This window comes from Porites lutea, chromosome 5, assembly GCF_958299795.1.
Source record: "Porites lutea chromosome 5, jaPorLute2.1, whole genome shotgun sequence".
NCBI lineage: Eukaryota > Metazoa > Cnidaria > Anthozoa > Scleractinia > Poritidae > Porites > Porites lutea.
The window spans coordinates 24,862,322-24,867,321 of NC_133205.1; positions in this window are offsets into that span (position 1 = coordinate 24,862,322).

A 5,000-nucleotide genomic window follows, 5' to 3' on the forward strand; every position below is an offset into this window, starting at 1 on the left:
GTAACCTTGAATGCTCTTCCCTTAGAGCCAATCTTCTTAAAGATAAAGAATTCTTCTCCCACATCAACAGTAAAATTACATTCTTGGTAACCTTTTACACTGCATGTAATTTCAATACATGCAGTGTCCTCCCTCTCCTCCGTGTTTGACATTTCAGACATTTCAGTCCTGAGTTTCAGTGCTCAGCAAAAGCCGCGTAAAAGGGGAAGGGAGTTAGCGGTGATTTCACTTTCACCTTCGGAATTTTCCAATACCACGTGCCTATCATGCGATGCGGCGTCCGTTAATCGAACGTTCGATTATACCAATCGTTCGGTAATCGAACGTTCGATTGGGTTCGATTACCAATCGTTCGGTAATCGAACGTTCGATTGTGTTCGATTGGCAAAATTTTATTGTGAATTCGATTATGTTCGATTGAGTTCAGCAATCGAACGATTGGTGTTCGATTGGGTTCGATTGCCGAACTGTTCGATTGGATAGGTCGGGTATTAATGACGTACGAAATATCAAGTTGTTCGTTACAATTAAGTATCCAGCATCATGAAAAAAAAAGAAAAGAATCAGGCTGTTGAACACGAGAGGTAAATTAACGACGATTTGCTTGTTGTTTTTTACCTCATCATCAAAGTTCTGCTCATGAACATTCTTCCTTGTTTCAACATCTGATGTATTCACTTCTTTCAAAGTTATCAACGCTTTCAAACGACAGAATTCGTGGAACGAACCATTCCGGAAACGCTCGACATCTTTTAGTGTGGGTCTACCACGAATGGTGTGTGGATTTGTAAGCGACATCACCGTATAATCCATTAATCTTTCCAAATTTTTCGTCTCAAAACATAACATTCAGACAATTGTGCGTTGTTTTTCGAAGTGTTCACTGAGATTGAGAGCATCGTGTCGACTTTCATCCCCAGATTCTGCGCTGCCATGACCTGGAACACGTCTTTACAAAACTATTCTTTTTGTCACGTTTAGCTGTATTTACTTTTTCGCACGTGATCGTGAAGGTCAGAACCAAATTACCATAAGATCAGAGAGAGCACGTGTTTACAGTTTTACTTTTTGTTATGTCTGTTTTGCACTTACGATTTTATCAGCGTACTATGTCATATAAGCATGAAACGTAACCTGTTTTAACGAAAAACATAAAGGCTGATTTCTTACATGGAAGAAAAGCAAAAACGTGATAAACATTGCGTGTTATTCCAGTCATCCCCCAAAATAAACCACATGCTCATCACGAGACTCATTTCCATACAATGAAAGTCGTCACGATTCTTATCCCCAGTTTCCACGGTCTTCGCTAGCAACGCGGGGCCTACAAACTAGGTCCCACCGAAAAAAAAAAAACCAAGTGCATTTTAAGATTATCGCTTTGCTAAAGCAAGCGAGACTAATAATTGAGAAAACACAAAAGAGAACAAAAGAATTACACTCAGAAACTCTAATACGAAAACTGCATTTCAAAGGTTCATGGCAAATACATGGACAACCACAAGGAGTCTTCATTCGGGTTTTAAAAGGTCGGGGGCAGATTTAGTGACAACTATAACTAGTTAGAACAGATATTCAGCAAAATTTGAGTGAAGAAAGATATGGAAGAGTAAAGAGCAAAATAATTTCAGGTATGCTTATTTTACGTAAGCTTAATTTCGAAGTTCCAAAACCAAGACTATAATCAATACAAAAAAGGCGTATACGATGACAATTATTCCTAGCAGGCACATTTGCTGTGTTTTTGAGAGCCTAGGCACATTATTACACTATGATCATTTAATGATCACTGGTGGTACGAAAGACCTACGAACGGGAAATAAAAACAAACATATGAAGAACCTTTGCAGCACCGCTTGCTTGTGAAGTATTTTGTTCTGCAAAGGGATTGAAGTCTTCAAGTCCGCGAGCCGCATTACTGGTGTGCGAGGCCACTGAAGGATCCTGAAATACACAAGAGAAATTTTTAAACGAGCTTGGTCACTCGATCTCAAAAGCAAGTCACGAAAGAGGAAGGTCTTTCGGTCATAATAACTTACGGCGAATGGATTTTCCGAGTCTCCAGCGAAGGGATTTTCACTGGAACTTGCCATGGTTCAACGTCCCTTCTATTAAGGGAGGAAAAGTGTATTTTGGGTGTCAAATTTGGAAGAGGAACACTAACTCCGATTTCCTCAAGCCTACTCAGTGCAACTTTGATTCCGCATGTCAATCAATCAACAACTTTATTTAAGTGTCTAGTCTTCTAGCTTGCCGTCAGGCCTACTAATCGGGGACACTACGTGACCTGCTGTGAAAACGCTGACGAAAGATTAGCGATTGTTCTAAAAATAAACGCAGACGTATATGTTTGAATCTGTTTGTCATGACTAGTTTTTGTCACAAATTACTTAAAGGGGCTATGTCACCCCACACGCATGCGCGAGCCAATGAAAACAAACTTGAAAAAGTCGGAAGTCGGCCCGACTTTTTCAAGTTCTGTCGGAGATTTTGGAAGGCTGTTATTATCTGTCTAAATCTCAGCCATCGTTCGATAGTTAGCGAAGTTTTGTTTTAAGAATCGTTCTGTGGTGATTACAGAATAATTTTTTGGCGTTATTTTGAAATTGTTTGCCTGTGGAATGTTTTTACGTGATTTACTGTGTCCTCTTCAGGGGCACCCAACGAGGATAATGTTCAAAACCACTTAACATAGCATTGTTGAACGTATTTTAGTATTCAAACGGTAGATATAGGCATATTATTATCCCCTAAAAACTTTTCATCTGTTCAGATTTCCTAGCTCAAAATCTAGTGATCCGAAAATTATAGGGATAAAAACTTACCTTCTCGAGAATTTCAGCCAGGAAAAGGCTCCCGAAAATTCTAGGGGGCCTGTTTTAGGCTCAAAATCCGTTAAAAATGAGTAATTATACCATTTTGTAGATGTTCGAAACTCCTAGGAGAGGCAGGCAAGCAAGAAATTTTACAACAAATGCTCCGAAAATTCTAGATCTCAAATCGTCTTCCGAACAGATATTTTCCCGAAAATTGCCGTTGGGTGCCCCTGCCTCTTATCAGCGGCCGTTGTAATGGCAGAGTTAATGACGGCTACTCCACAATGAGTGATGGAATCTTTGATGGAATCTTCCCTATAGTCCACAGAACCTTTCTATTGAGTTATTTTAGAGGCTACTGGTTCTTGGATTTTTCTTGTGCTCAAAGTATGTGGACATATAATGAAGCGGCTATCGAGTTGGCGGCGGCCGTTTTTTGTAAACGATTACAAGATTATCAGGCCATGAGTTTCGTGACGAAACTAAACTCCTGGCGAAGGAAACATTATAAAATTCGGCTAGATTCCTTCTTGTATTTATCTGGATTCACAGCAAAGATAAACACGACCGTTTGCTCGTCCAGATTGTTCTCAACGGACTTAGAGAGGCACCTTAGTACGAGTTAGATCCTGTAAATGCCATGTTTTTTAACTGTTTGTGTTAGAGCATATTTTTGGAAAATAGCAGAGTTTACTTTCCCTTTTTATCAACGAACTGCTTATAGTGGAGTAGTATACCAATGATGCTTGGTTCTGTTTTTCTCGACGTCGCAGTGATTCGGCACGATCGAACAATTTTGCGCGATAATGTATGTTTCCCTAAGATCAAAACAAAGACTTGATGTCTCTTGTTCTATCAGCATCTAAATTATAAAATCACTAGCGACAGACAAGTCTAATTGTTAATGATTTGAAACAGTCTTGGTCTTTATCTTCGGTCTAGCGTCTTTTGTAGCTCGTTTGTAAAATACAACTTCGATTTATTTTGTTGAATAAGACAATATGTTGTTGTTGAATTTTTGTTTGCGCTCTATTTTATGAACGGCATGCGTTTTTACTTCAAAAGAAAACTACAAGTAAAATTGTCGTCACAATTTTATTCTTGATTTAGCATAACCAGAGAAGAAACGTTCCGTAAATTCTATCGAAATATCCCTTATCTAAACCCATTTCGCTTGTTAACCTCTCTAAATTCGGAGCCTTGGACGTGACAGAGAAGATGGAGAAAGTCACGCGTTAAAAACAATAGAATTTTGACAGTTGAAAGTAATTTGCATAACCTCAGAGCGCATGCTCTCCAGCTGACATAGCCCCTTTAAAGGAATCCAAAGATATCGATGATAAATGCGGACAAAAGGTTCATGTATTGTTTTTCATACTTAGATCTGTTTTCGGTCGAGTTTTATGCCTGTTTACACCTGATCTCAGAAAACCCAAACTGTTAGTGAGTCACGAAAGAGGAAGGTCTTTCGGTCATAATAACTTACGGCGAATGGATTTTCCGAGTCTCCAGCGAAGGGATTTTCATTGTAACTTGCCATGGTTCAACTTCCCTCCTATTAAGAGAGGAAAAGTGTATTTTTGAGTGTCAAATTTGGAAAAGGAACACTAACTCCGACTTCCTCAAGCCTACTCAGTGCAAATTTGATTGAGCATGTGTACGTGGAAACTGTCATGTGACCTGTAAAAAGATTAGCGATTGTTCTAAAAATAAGCACAGACGTATATGTTTGAATCTATTTGTCATGACTAGTTTTTGTCACAAATTACTTAAAGGAATCCATAAATATCGATGATAAATGCGGACAAAAGGTTCATGTTTTGTTTTTCATACTTAGATCTGTTTTCGGTCGAGTTTACTCCTGTTTACACCTGATTTTCCCGGTAATCTCTTGTCCCCACTTTCCCTTCTTTTCCATTTTTTTCCCTATTTATTCCCCTCTGTGAAAAAGGCCGTTTCATTACCGACGCCGAGTCATTGCGTGAACTGGAAAGTTGAACTTTCCTCGTGTCAATCCGTCTTAAAACTACCCTGCGAGCAGTGGTTTCTCCAGGGCGGACGCTACGTAGCGTAGCGTCCGGCCTGGAGAAAGCACTGCTCGCTACGTAGCGTGGCGTCCGGCTTGGAGAAAGCACTGCTCGCAGGGTATCTCAAGACTGTTCTTTGTCAATCTTTGTCAGTGTT